Genomic DNA, 16078 nt, shown 5'->3' on the forward strand with positions numbered 1-16078 from the left:
ACAAAGCTGCTGATTTCCCGAAGAAGAATGCACCTACTATGGGACGAGCATATGTTATGAATGTAGAGGAAGTAGAAGAGGAGCCAGACACGACTCTTATCACGGGTAACCTAGTCAGTTAACATTTTCATATTGCCTTTATTGCATGAAATGTTAAATTGGTTATTTGAATTGAATTGGGAACTGATTAACCTAGAAGAAATTAGGTTGCATGCTCTATCTTAGTTGGAATTAAGATATGATTTTAGAAACCATATAATTTGCATTAATTTTGTGCCTTAATTTATTCAAAGGATGAAATAATTCCAAATAAAAAGTTTTAGGGCCAAATATTTATAGAAAAATCATACCTAATGGTTTGAATAGGGGTTCGAAATTTTCGAGGGTCTAAAGTGCAATTTCCGAAAGTTAAGGGACCTAATTGAGATTTTCGAAAATTTAAAGGGCTTATTGAAAAAATCCGAAAATTTTAGGGACTTAAATCCAATTACCGAATTCTTAAGGATCAAAATGTAATTTCCGAAAATATAAGTATCAAATTGAAAATATTCGGAAATTTTGGGACTAAAATGTAAATTTCAAAAAATTGAAGGGCTTAAATGCAATGTTTCAAGAAATGCTTAAGTTCAACGCGTAATCTCTACATAATTTTGGGAAATTAACGATAGAAATTTCTTAAGCTTCAATACGAAAAGATTTAAAAGACATTTTCGCCGCATGGAGGATTATCATTCAAGGTGTAGCAACCTAAGCATTGTTAGATTCGGGAGCTACACGTTCTTTCATATCGGAAACCTTCATCAAATGACTGAATATTATTCCTGAAGTTATGGGTTTGGGTTTCAAAGTTTCTATTCCTTCCGGTGATCAAATGCTCACGTCTAAAATTATCAAGAATTTGGAGCTTCGTTTATTCAAAGATGTGGTTCGGGCAGATCTTATTGTGGTCCTTATGCTCGAATTTGATATCATACTTGGTATGGATTGGTTATCAGCGAATGGAGCTTCGATTGATTTTCGTCAGAGATCATTGTCTATTCGACCGCCTAGTGGTAAATCTTTTGTATTCGAGGCGACGAGAAACAAGAAAATGCCGCACATTATCTCTTGTCTATGTCCGAGGAAGCTTATTAGACGTGGACGAAAAGCCTTTCTAGCATGTGTCACTACCGCACATGCACCTATCAGTCAGAAGTTGGAAGATTATTATTCAAGGTGTAGCAACCCATGCACTGCTAGATTCAGGAGCTACACATTGTTTCATATCTGAAACCTTCATCAAGCGACTGAATATTATTCCAGATGATATGAGATTGGGTTTCAAAGTTTTTATTCCTTTCGGTGATCAAATGCTTACGTCTAATATTGTCAAGAATTTGGAGCTTCATTTATTCAAAGATGTGGTTCGGGTAGATCTTATTGTACTTCCTATGCCTGAATTTGTTATCATTTTGGGCATGGATTGGTTATCAGCGAATGGAGCTTCGATTGATTTTCGTCACCGTTCAGTGTCTATCCGACCGCCTAATGGTAAATCTTTTGTCTTTGAGGCGGCGAGGAACAAGCAAATGCTGCACATTATCTCTTGTCTATGTGAGATGAAGCTTATGAGACGTGGATGCCAAGGTTTTCTAGCATATGTCAAATCGCACATGCTCCTATCAGTCACAAGTTGGAGGAGGTTGATATTGTCAGAGACATTCCTAGTGTCTTTCCCGAAGAAGTTTATGGCATTCCACCCAACCGCGAGGTGGAATTTTCTATTGAGTTGATACCTGGCACTGTTCCTATATCTAAAGCACCTTATCGTCTAGCACCTGCTGAAATGAAAGAATTAAATGATCAAATCTAAGAATTGCTAGACAAGGGTTTTGTTCGTCCTAGTTATTCTCCATGGGACGCACCGATATTATTTGTGAAAAAGAAAGATGGTAGTATGCGCCTCTGTATCGATTATCGAGAGATGAATAGAGTCACTATCAAGAATAAGTATCCTCTACCAAGAATCGAAGATTTATTTGATCAGTTGCAAGGAGAATCGATATTCTCGAAGATTGATCTTCGTTCTGGATACCATCAGTTGAAAGTGAAAGAGTCTGGTGTTCACAAGACAGCGTATTGTACTAGATATGGGCACTACGAGTTTATGGTCATGCCATTTGGGGTGAGTAATGTGCCAACAATCTTCATGGATCTCATGAATCGGGTATTTCAGCAGTATCTGGTTCAATTCGTCATAGTTTTCATTGATGATGTATTGATCTATTCCAAGAGCAAAGATGAGCATAGTCGTCATTTGAAGACAGTACTGCAAATACTGCAAGATAGGAAGTTGTATGCAAAATTCAGCAAGCGTGAGTTTTGGCTTGATAGAGTGGCTTTCTTAGGCCACATCATTTCTAGTGATGGCGTTGAAGTTGATCCAAGTAAAGTTGAGGCAATGAGAGAGTGGCTAGTGCCGAAGAGAGTCACCGAGATTCGAAGTTTCTTATGTCTAGCTGGCTATTATCGCAAGTTTATTCGGGGATTCTCATCTATAGCAGTACACATGACCGCCTTGACAAAGAAGAATGCGAAGTTTGTATGGGAATCCGAGTGTCAAGACAGTTTTGACAAGTTGAAGCAAGCCTTAATATCAGCGCCAATGTTAGCTATGCCATCGGGGCAAGAGGAGTATGTTCTCTATATCGACGCTTCTAAACTTGGTTTGGGTGCAGTTCTGATGCAAAGTGTCCCAGTTATAGCCTATGCGTTGAGATAATTGAAAATTCACGAGAAAAACTACCCTACTCATGATCTAGATCTTGCAGCGGTAGTTTTTGCATTGAAGATTTGGAGACACTACTTATATGAGGAGAAGTGCAAGATATTCACCGATAATAAAAGCTTGAAGTACTTCTTCACCCTAAAAGAGTTGAATATGCGACAACGAAGATGACTAGAGTTAGTGAAGGACTACTATGATTGTGACATTAGCTACCATCTGGGAAAAGCTAATGTTGTGGCAGATGCATTGAGTCGAAAAACAGCATATGACCCCATATGAGTCGGTAAACAAGTCAAGGTGCAATGCTAGAATATAGAGTCTCAATGTTGTCCAGTGTCATAAGGACTAATGATGTACAACCATAAACTAGGACGTTTCCACTCGATAAATGAGAACCACTTGGAAAAGTCCTTTATGGAGGGTTGTTCAGTGCACTCTACCAAGAACACCTATCAGCATGCTCGGACATCACAATGTCACCTACCAATGAAACATGGTACTCACATCGCAGATACTAGTCTCAAACTCAAGCGGCCTATATCCTTCTTAGCGGCGACTGAATCAACTAGGAACTGTTTAGAAGATACAGTATTCCAAATATGAGTTTCATGATACTCATGATATGAGCATCTCATATTCTTTCTACTATTTGTATATTCAAGGACTTTATCTATGCAACTAGCATGGGTATATAGATAAAGATGTGCCAAAACAATAATTTCAAATATTATTAAAATAAAGATTGTTTACACATAGAGTTTTATTGTGAACACTCGGCCAACACTTGGCTCGACGGGCACCTACTTTAACAGTCTGGAGGCATATGCTAAAACTCGACCATGCTGCATCAATACTGCGCCTAAACTGAGCTTAGAATCATCGGTATTTAACACAAAATTGCCTTGCCCTGATGGCATTGCTAAAAATGGCGTTGCGATAAGAGCTTGCTTCAAAGTATCGAAACTCTTCTGACATTCTTCACTTCATACAAATTTAGCATTTTTCTTAGTCAATGGAGTGAGTGGCACTTCAATAAAGTAAAACCCCTGCCAAGCCTAGGAAACTACAGATCTCTGACGTGTTATTCGGCTCAACACATTCTTTCACTGCCGTTACTTTAGTTAGATCCACATCAATGCCACTGCTAGATATGATATGTCCCAAAAATGCTACATTCTCCAACCATAATTCACACTTACTGATTTTTGCAAAAAACTTATGACTATGTAAGACTTGCAAAACTATACCCAAATGCTGACTGTGTTCCTCATGGCTCTTCGAGTATATAATAATGTCGTCAATGAATACTATGAAGAACTGATCTAGGTAGGGCTGAAATACTCGATTTATTAGGTCCATAAAAATCGTTAGAGCATTCGTCAGTCCAAATGGCATCACTAAGAATTCGTATTGCCCATATCGAGTTCTGAAGCCTGTCTTTTGAACATCTGCATCCTTTACCTTCAGTTGATGATACCCAGAACGTAGATCTATCTTAGAGAACACTGTAGCTCCCTACAACTGATCGAATAAATCCTCGATCCTTCGTAATTGGTATTTGTTCTTGATCGTTACCTTGTTCAATTATCGGTAATCGATACACAACCTCATACTTCCATATTTCTTCTTTACGAAGAACACTAGTGCACCCCATGGTGAGAAAATAGGGCGGATGAATTCTTTGTCTGGGAGTTCCTGAATTTGATTTTTGAGCTCAAACATATCTGCTGGAGCCAAACGGTACGATGTCTTAGAGATTGACACAGTGTCTGGCACAACGTCAATGGTGAACTCCACCTCTCTCTATGGTGGAAGGCCTGTGACATCGTCTGTGAAAACTCCAATAAATTTCTGACAACTGGTACGTCAGATATTTACGGGGTGGGTGCGTCAGGTGTTGAAATAATACTGGCCAAAAATGCTTGACACCTCTTATGTATAAGTTTCCGTGCTTGCATTCAAGAGATCATGCGAGGGAAGCTTATCCACCTGTCTGGCTCAAAAAAAGTTGCTCCATGCCCAACGTTCTTACTGTTGGATCTCAGTTTTCTCGCGCCCAAAACGCAGCGGAAGTTTTAAAAATTTTATTTTTGACGTTCAAAATATTCTTTGGACACTCGTATGATTTTAATAAATAAACATACATAGGATGTTTAATAAAATACCTTTATTGAATAATTTCACTTGGTTCCAACTACACCGGTATTAGCGGACGTAGCTCTTGTTGTAAATCCCTACGAACGTTCTTCGATCTCCGAATCAGGTCCACGACCAGATTATTTGTTCCTCTTCTAATTTGTACTAGAAAATTAGAAGATGTTTTGCGTCGAGATAGAACACGAAAAATCGACTCAATACCCAAGCCGAAATTTTCTTTTTCAAAGAAAAGTGTTTCGAGAGCCTTTTTGAATTAGAAAGAGCCGAAAGTATCAAATCTTGCAAAAGTCATTGAAACCTTCGAATGATTGCTATTTAATTAGAAAAATATTCTATTATTTCTTTAATCCATCATTTACAAAATTAATCTAATTAATTAAGTAAACCATAGATTCCAAAATCCATGCCCTTTTATTTTCCACCGAAAAAATATCCATGCATTATAAAAAATCATTATTATCTTTTCTAATCTTTTCTTTACTTAATTAATCTCATTAATTAAGTTAAATAAAGATTCTAAAAATGCATGCCAATCTCAATTTTATTTTTGGTTTGTGTGCAAGTTACTAAAATTATGGTATCATGAATATTTCCATATTAAATAAATCAATACCATATTTTATAAAAACTTAATGGGCTATATTTTAACTCAATTAAAATATAATTAATTATTAAAGCTCATTTGAACTTTAATAAATTTTCATGATGGGCTTATACTCTTACAAGCCCATGATTCATGCTCCCATTACATTAATCTTATCATAATCCCGATCGACAATCCAACATCATCGATGCGACAATTTCAACTTATTGTTATTATGATGCACACTTTAACTTCGAGATTATCAATGCCTAAATAAGGCATGTGTACTCCTTTTGACTGTTTTAACAGTCATGCTCTCAAAATTTTTTATAAGCTTTTATAAACTTTATTTATAAACTTATCGATTGAACATATCAAACTTATTTCTTATAAATTCAACTCAATTAATTTATTATCTCAACATTTTCTATAAATTCAACTCCTTGAATTTATTATCTCAACGGGAACAAGTAAACCAGTGCTTGTGTGACCCTCAATGGTTAAGGGATACAGCTAGCCGTGGGTTCACAACTCTTTGTGATTCAGGACAATTTCTTTTATTCGGGCTTACCCTAGTTTGTCCCATTCTTTTCATCAACACCTTGATCAAGAATGTTAGTTTCTGATTGCACCCATTGGATCATGGTAAGAGCGTCTAGTAGCATCGCCCCATGATCCCCTAAGTATTACTGATAGTGCCAGCAAGAACCAATCGATTATGATTAGCGTACAGTTTGGTCCCTTCATCTCATATATCTCGATCGAATCTGCAACCATTGGTTCATCGAAGGTTGCATATCAATTCAATAACTATGTAATAACTATAATAGTGGCATCACATGTACTGTTGGAGAACTCCTTCTCAAACGTACATCTCATACTCTGGCCAGAGATTCCACGCACTATAATTTCATCAGATCACATAGGATATCCACACCCGCAGGTGAGCGGTGAATCCCCGACTACACTGCACTGGCTCCTACATGTGTTGCAACTGTACCCATCCTCGCCACCTGATAACTCTCCTGGAGCTGGTAAACGAGTCAAAGCACAGCCCTAGCATATAGAGTCTCAGTGTTGTCCCGGGTCGTAAGGACTAATGGTGTACAATCATAACCACAGACTTATCCTCTCGATGAATGATAATGTAGAGGTCCGTGTTTCGTACTTGAAAATTTGCGGAATAAAAAAAAATTTCTCTTCAATTAAATAAAAAGCCTCATTCATAAAATAAACTGATAAAAATGGTTCAACGTTTAAAGTAGTAGCGGAAGTAAATATTTGTTTAAAGTAACAACAACAAAAAAATTTCAACAAAATAAAAGCTGAGTTTGGAATAAAAATAATAAGTGCTTAAAATGAGGTCCTCGGGTTCCTACTACTACCGACCCACGATGGCTCACTGGTCCCCGCCCTCGGTCCCGACCTCATCAGCACCTACAACAATCAAGTCTAGTGAGTCTAAAGACTCAGCATGCATATATCGTAAATAACAAGTACATATATCATAAAATTTCATGCCATGTAAAGATATCATGTCGTAAAATGTAACGTGGAAATATCGTGTCATAAAGCGCATCATGAAAATCATATCATGAATAATTATAAATACGTGCATAACTGAACTGAAAATCGTAAGTGAAATGTTTGCTCCGTAGAGCCCTGTCATGAAATAGCATGTAATAATTTTCTGTTGAAATTATATTCTACGCAAGTGGCCCATGAACTGAACTGAATCGCCTGATCAGACTAAAAAACAGTATATTGGGCGGTAGAAATCATCACAGCCCTTGGACTGGATAACCATACCAATAAATGAACATGAACCGGTTAATGACCACCGGGTGAGGTAATAATCCCATGATAAGCTGCAATCCCATGATAGTGAGGTGGCCACAAGCAATATCGCATAAATCTAAAAAATGAATATTTTATATTTTTATGCACGTAATATAATTAAATAACATAATTAAACATCTTGTATTTATTTACCAAATGAATTGGATCGTTCCCAGACTCGCTGCACCCTAGTTCTAACATGAAAAATATGCAAATGATTTAACTTGACCAAAACTTCGTAATTGAACCCAAAACGGGACAATTACGCTCAACGACTTAGTATTTAACCATGAGTCCGTGTCAACCTGAACCAACACCAAACCATCATTTAGTCATGATTAAATTACACCTAAAATGATGAAATAATGCTCTTAAAGTTGTACAAGTCGAAATTTTGGTGAATGGAGGCCAAAACATGAAACGCTCTTTCGAGAGTAACTTTAGCACATTGCACCATAAATTCTCGTACGACCTCTAAACTTAAGCAAATCACAAACGGCCAAAAACATGACCTTCCTAACTAAATAAGGTACTGTCTAGTACAAGGCCATAGGCTAAAAGCCAACCAAGAATTCGAAACACACTTCTGAACCGCAGGTACAGTTGCTGTCAAAAAAAAAATACAGCAGCTGTTGGTGCGTTTCCTTGCGTCGTTTTTTTCGGGACTATTGGCCATTGGGGCTTGAACCACCGACCAGAGTCTCTTACCAACGTCGCAAGGTGTTGCTTGATTCATGGCTAAGGGCCCTAGGCCAACCACAATCCAAGCAACGCCCGACACTACTCACAAGCTCCACCTGAGAACGCATCTCACACACGTGGGGTGTCTTGTTCGTTCTTGCTGTCGTGTGTCATTCCAGTGGCCATATGATTGACCATGGCATGATCTAGACACCATGAGGTATTGTGTGAACCATGACTAAGGGCTAGAAGCCAATCAAGATCCACCCAATCCCCATATAATCGAAACCCACTCATGCAGAAAATAAAAAGGATCGAAGGGACACTTGTCTTGTTTTGTTTTGAAAACCGATGGGACCATGAACCAAGCCATGAAATGGCATCTTGGTCACGTCCTAGACATGATAAGGAAGGGTTAAAACCATTGTTACAGGCCCGAAATCCAACCAAGATTCGAACCTCACCTTAAACAACCAAAACTGAAATTTCGAGACTCAAACTCGCAACTATGGAGAGTTGCTGTCAAGCCTTTATTCCTGAGTGCATGGGGCTGAAACCAACGACCCAACATGCTCCTAACCCACCCTAGTACGTGCCTAGATGCAGCCTTGAGCACCTGGAACCGATCCAAACCCTGAAACAACAAAGGCAATCCAACCCGTGAAGCACAAGTGAGAGCCGAAAAATCTACACTACGTTTTTCGAAAATGTCTTGACAAAATTTCCGTTTTGCTTCATGATTTATGCACATATGATGTTTTAAATAATAATATGACTTGATTGAAGAGAAAAGAATGGCATAAACATGCCTTAAATTTTTCGTTTGAAAAGAAAACAAACTAGACGACGAGACGGCGCGGCGGAGACGGAGTTGCTTTGCTTATTTCTTGTTGCAAGTTCTCGATTCCTAGCTGCTGAAAGGGGACGATTTGCTGCTGATATTTCTTCAGAATTTCAAAGGTAGGGAGGGAGAAAGAGTGATATGGAATGAAGGGAAGGTTGCAAAATAAATGGGTCAAGAATGCACTAGATGGAAGGATTACCAATGATGATATGGAATGATTCCAAGAAATGATTTTCTCCCTTTATTATGTGGTTCGAAAATGAGGGAATAGATTGGCTAATATTTTGGTTTAATTAAGTGCATGAAATTGCGTAATTATTAATTACTGAGGATTAAAAACGAGAGAATTATCAAGCCAAGAATTGATTAAGGAATGATATCAAATGGAGAGTTGCCAAAACAATCAAGATTTGTTTCTAAGGAAGGGGGCCAAAAATTTGGATACTAAAATAGGAAGAAATTTTGCTTAATTAATAATTTTTGTTGATTAAAAGTGTAGGAATTATCTACGAAGAAATGATAAGGTAAGGAAATAAAAATGGAGAGTTGACAACTTAATTAAATCTTCTAATGGGGTGGCCGAAATCTATGATTAAAATGAGGTAAAATATTGCTTAAATCTTGTATTTTAAATATTTCAAGTTTTATCTACTCATTAGGTATTTTAGTGAATTAAATCAATTAGTTTAGGATGGTAATTATCTTGCATGCATGGCTAATTCTTTTAAATTAAATTACTAACATGTTAAGTTACAATTTATTAAATAAAATAAACCTAGGTTAACTTATCTCAATTGGTCACATATTTTATTTTAGGCTTTTAATTAAATTATTGGACATAAAAAAATTTATTTACTACTTATCTCTAATTAATTAATTAAATTCTTAAACTTTCTTTTACATTAAAATAAATTATTCTTTGACTTAAATTAAATTTAGGAATATTTTCTTATCATTAAATTTTATCTTAAAACTCCAACTCCGGTCCGGCCTCGCTTATTTAACTAAAAAGATAAAACTAAACTTATGCGATTAAAATGAATAATCATGGCCAAACAACTTTTAAATGCCTTAAATAATAAAGAAATCATTTTTAATTTAAATTACTAGAAATTATGCATGGCTTATACGTAGTCTGATTTAACGGGTTCTACAGATAACCACTTTGAAAGTCCGAGGGAGGGTTGTTCGGTATAATCATCATATGACTACCCATCTGCATGTTTGGACATCTCTATGTCCTTAACAAGAAACATAGTACATAACATCACAGATGCTAGTCTTGAGTTCAAGCGACCTTTATCCACGTTTTAGACGGCTGAATCGACTAGGAACGAATTTAGAATATGCAGTGTTTAGAAATGAGTTTCAACATCGAATTACGATTCATTTGTATTAAAGCATAATCAAGGACTTTATTTGTGCTAATCGCATGGGTATACAGATAAAGTGAAACTAAACCATTAAAAGTTAAATTTTATTAAAATAAAGATTGTTTATTACACTTGAGTCAATAAATTCCCTAGCCAACCGTTGGCTTGCAGGGCATCTACTCTAACACTTACCAACACTGGCCTTTTCTGAAAATAAATTAGAACTCTATTCTTCATCAACCAGCCCATCCCCAAGATAACATCAAATTCTAGCATTGGCAACACAATCAGGTCGGCGTAAACTAGGTGGCCATGTAGTTCAAGATCGATATCTTTGACCACGCTAGTAGCTGATAACTCATCCCATGATGGGACTATCACGGAGTAGTTCACCTCAAGTCCAATGGACTTGACATCCAAATAATTAGCGAACGTCTCTGAGATAAAAGAGTGAGTAGTCCCGGAATCTAAAAAGGCCTTCGTGGCTACTCTCTTTATCAAGATATTTTCTGAGAGACGTTAAAACAACACATAAACTTATACCCCAAAATACTAATCTTAACTTCATGCATAGTTGGAAATTTCTATCCAAAGTCTCCAAAATACAAAAACAACATGCTATTAATCCCAAGTAAAACTCGAAGTATGAATGGCAAAAATAATAATACAGGGTTGAATTAAATAGGTTACCAGTCAATAGAGTCATGTCTGGGTTCACTTCATTGACATACATGGCGAACACTCTTCCCTGGGTTAGATGCCTCCATTGTGGGCAGTCTTTCTGCATGTGATCACTGGCTTCACACTTGAAGCATTTGCCTAAGCCCCAAAAACACTGCTCCATATGATGACAGTTGCATTTCGGACACACTGGGTACTCACCAAGCTTCTTGGGAGCTTTCTTTTGCGAATTAGGACCTTTGTCTTTCGGCGGTCCTTGAAACGGCCTCTTTCCCTGTTTCCCCTGAAATGGCTTCTTAAACTGCTGCAGCTAAGAATGGTGCTGCTGGGGCGTCTAATAGGGCCTCTTGCCCTGCCTATCATTCCCAATATCTTTCTGGTCTTGTTCTGCAGCCAAGGCTCTCGAAACGGAAATAGAATAAGTGGTAGGACCGGCAACTTTAACATCACGGCGCAAGATCGGCCGTGAACCATCAATGAAATGCCTCAACTTCTCACGGGCATCATTCGCAATTAGAGGTACGAAGTGACACCCCCTTTCAAACTTCTTTAAAAACTCTACTACACTGTTGTCCCTCTGTCACAAAGTCATAAACTCCCTGGTCAGGCGGGAGCGTACTTCCTCAGTAAAGTACTTAGAGTAAAACACCTCCTTGAAACCATCCCAAGTAAGGGTCTGCAAATTAACTGACACAGATGCGCTCTCCCACCACAGTCTGGCATCCCCTGTCAATAAAAAACGGCATATCTGACTCTGTCTGCATCTTGCAGCTCCATAAAATTGAATATCACCTCGATGAACTTAATCCATCCCTCTGCTATCATCAGGTCAGTAGTCCACGAGAACTCCTTTGGATCCATCTTACTGAATCTCTCATACACCGCTTCTGGCCTTGGCCTCGCTCCCGTATCTACTCCAGCATTGTTCCCCGCAAATGGTATGAAGAACTGGGTCATCCCTGCAAGCATCTGTGCCTGAATATCTCGCGGTGAATCAACATGCAAGGACATAATATCGATATCATAAGATGAACGTAAATCGAACTTAAACATGTACATGCTGAAATCATGATCTTGATGATTACTACATGAAAGAATTTTAAAAATATAAAACTTACAGACTTGAGCCGTGACTTCGTGAGCTTCACGCAACCGGCAAAGGCATAACCCTTTACAAGAACACCGCTCTGATACCAACTGTGACGAAGTGTAACTTTAAACTACTTAAAATTTTGCGGAAAATAATTTTTTTTTCTTCTTAATAAAAGCAAACCCTTGCCTTCGGAATTTAAATAAAATGATCGACTAAATACTTGAAAATAATCCAATTATAAAATATTTCCATGGCATAAAAAAATAACATTCATCACTAATGTAAAAGCATTATCCAAAACCAGCATTTGAAAATACTTGTTTGCCAGCAAAATCTTGAATAAATAAAAATCTTAGTAAAAGTTTAACATGCATAAAATCCTTTCATAAACTGGATGGTCCTTGCGTTTGCACTGCATACAGTCCGACCCAACTCACTGGTCCCCGCCTCCCGCCTCCTCATACTCATCCTCACCTGCATCGATCAAGTCTAGTGAGTCTAAAGACTCAACATGTATAAACTGAGAATAGCAAGTAATACATAATAAAACTATTTTAAAGTAGCACATACATACTTAAACTCTGAACATACCTACATAAGCATAGATGTGCCACCAATTCATAAACATTTTTATAAACGTGCTTGCATCATACATACTTAAACATGCATCTTCATCATCATTTTGTGTAGAGATATGTTTCAAAGCAAGTGACCCATAACATATTGCTCCTGATCAGACTAAACCACAGTACTGGGCTAGCAGGATCATCACATCCTTTTGACCGAATGTCCACTCCCACATACATAAGATCTCCGGTCATGCTTTACCTGGTGGATTGGTCCCTGGTCATGCTTTACCGCTTGCCAAAATTGATCAAAACCCGGTCATGCTTTACCGGGGTGGAGAGGTACCCCGACACGTTCTCCGGCTTTCAAACTCGTTCATAATTGGTCATAATACGAATCGCATACCTCAAAAACATAGAACATTCTCTTTTTGGACGTCGAACATACTTATATAGAGTTGAGGGCTTCGTTGGATCTCGCTTGGGCGACTGCTGCACATACTAAAACATTTTTTTTTCAGAATTCCTGGCGCTCGGGCGGTAATATCTTACCGCTAAAGCGCGCCCGTCCAGAAGGCTTGGTACTCGGGCGGTAAAATCTTATCGCTCGAGCGCCGCCCAGTTCCAACGAAGCCTGCAACCAAAATCCTCAAGAAACAAAAGAATATATTTTATAACAATTTAAGCAGTCACACAAGAAAAATCATAACTCAGTCTTCTATTGTTCGAAAATTACGAATTTACTATCAAATCGAAGATATCAAAAAGCACTACATTTTATAGGTTGAAAGTTTTTCCAAAAATCCGATCAAAAGTTCGCAGGATTCGAAATGAAAGCAAATTTGGTTTTTGAGATCTAAAATTTGTTCCAAAATTGTTTCAAACATAATTGCTCAAACTTTGGACAACATAAACATATTTTTACACACAATAACCATCCAAATATTAACTATGACAAGATCGATGCAGAAAATAAAAGAATATACATGCATTTGCGTTATAATGCACGAAGATAACGAATACCGATGCGGTGGATTACGGGATATGATCGAGAGATGCTTGCTGCACGTTTTCTTGCTAGAAAATGAATGTAAATCTTCAGGAAATTGCAAGGAGAAGGTGGCTGCTGAAAGAAAAGCTCAGGAACCCTAGCTATTCCTCTCTAACTCAACATGTGTGTTGTGTGTGCGCGATTAGGGAGATAATTAGGGGGTTAATTTGTTTAATAAAAATACTAATAACCAATTAACATGCTAAATAAAACACTAATCTAACTATTTATTCCCACTCAAAGATTTAATAAAATAACTAAATACTAAATTTTCAAGATTAAAATTCCCAAATTTAAATTAGTATTTTTGAAAATCTTAAAATCACATAATAAATTAAATTAGGATTTAAAATGTTTAAAATTTCATAAATCATTTAAAATATCAATTTTCTTGACTTGAAATAAAATATCACATAAATAAAAAATCGTCTAAATCGTCACCAGTCTCTTTTTCTGATCCTGTATCGAATATTCGTCTGAAACATAAAACTCAAGAAAACGTTTTAACGTGCATCAAATAAACATGTAATAATTTTAAATAATGCAAATAATAAATCATGCATCGTTAAAAATAATTTTAAAATTAAATAAATAATTTAAAATTTTAATAAATGCATGGGTTTACGTGTACTGATTTTGGGCTCTACAATATTAATATGTAAGAAAATTATTTATATGCANTTATATATATATATATATATATATATATATATTTTAATTAATCAGTATTATTTTAGAATCATATTTTATTTATTTAATATTCAATATAAATTTATTTAAATTTTTATGTTGTGGATAAATTTCATTTTATTTAATTAATTTATTGTTATTTTGTTTATTCGAATCTTTTAATTAAATTTTGACCAAAGACCATAAAATTTTGAGTTGTTACACCAATCGAGCCTGCCCAAAGGCATAGATCTACGTAATGTTTACAGCCTATATACCAAGAATGTGAGGTTTTTTTTTAAATTTTTTATATATACACCGTCGTGTTGTCGCATAATAAATTAACATTTTATCTATTTGATTGGAATGTCGTCGGTTTGTATCCACCGAGTTTTACATACTGCTCATCACATTCTAAACATACTGTTGCAACATATGGTTCTTAACGTAGATCTCTTCAACAATACTTAGTACAACCATGTATCGTTTCCTACCTCAGCGTGTAAAATAAAGAAATTTAATTTTGAAAATAATACACGAAGGGACAATAAGTCTTGGTTCTTTTATTTAAACATATATCATATTATTACATAGTAGCCTCCTGCAGATGAGAGAAAACTTATTTAGGTACTTATCGTAGCTGGAATTAAAATACACATAAATTGAAAATATTGCAAATTTTATTTCGAAAGAAAAATGAAGAGGTTGAATAATGCTTTTATTTTACTTCTGTCTTGATATATATAGAATTCTTGGTATATTTCAAATTCGGACTTCAGACTTGTAAATTTGATTTCCAATTGTGGCTGACGTCTTTTAGTTGGTGTACCACTAGTTATTAGTATATCATGTTATGTGGTTGAGTGGTCCATCCCCCGCCAATGGAGTAGTTGGATCACATGTCTTCTTTACCTTTGTCGAAGAATCTTTTGTTTTTTATGATCCCCGAGGAAATGTTGACTCGTATGGTCCCTCACCAGTTAGACTTGTCTCCACATTATGTTTTCAATTCTGGCTCTTTTTGGTTCGGTCATTCTAGGCAGATTCTTGCTGACCATCTTCTCTCATCAACCATGTTGCAGAATTTCCGATGAGTTTCTTTACTCCTCGGCAGTTTGCTGTTTCACAGAAAATTTATTTTCAATTATATCTTTTTCAAAACTTGTAGTTTTTCCTATCATAGTATTTAACAGAAAAGATTCATTTACAAAATTTTGATAAAACATAAATGAAAATTGTCACGCCCCATGTCCGAAGCGTAGGTGACATCCGACATTGTTTAACAATTACTTGAAAACAATTAAGCCTCGTATCGAAATGCCAAATAGCCAGTCTTTTTCATAAATAAAACATTGTATTTACATTGACAATAGAATAAAAATACATAAGAGTTGCAAATGCGGAAACTAAACAAAAGGAAAATAAAGTCTTCATTTCTTGAGTCTTGCTCATCGATTACCATCCCAGAAAGCTTCTTGTTCCTCCTCATTCAGTTGCTCTTCATTTTTATCTTAAATTTATAAGGGGTGAGTGTTTTGGGAAACACTCAGCAAGTGGGGGTCGATCGATTCCAATGATACATATAGAACTGAGTTTTCTTAAAACATTTTTTTAACAAACTTTCAAAACTTATTACCTTTAACTCATCATAACAGAAACGAATCGAATATGAGACATAGGTTATCAGATGATTCAGAGCAGTTCAGAAGAAATCAGATCATTTCAAAACAATTGAAAAATAGACACAACACTGTTACTCATCTCATTTACATGG

Source organism: Primulina huaijiensis, chromosome 2 (assembly GCF_012295235.1).
Source record: "Primulina huaijiensis isolate GDHJ02 chromosome 2, ASM1229523v2, whole genome shotgun sequence".
In the NCBI taxonomy this organism is placed as follows: Eukaryota; Viridiplantae; Streptophyta; class Magnoliopsida; order Lamiales; family Gesneriaceae; genus Primulina; species Primulina huaijiensis.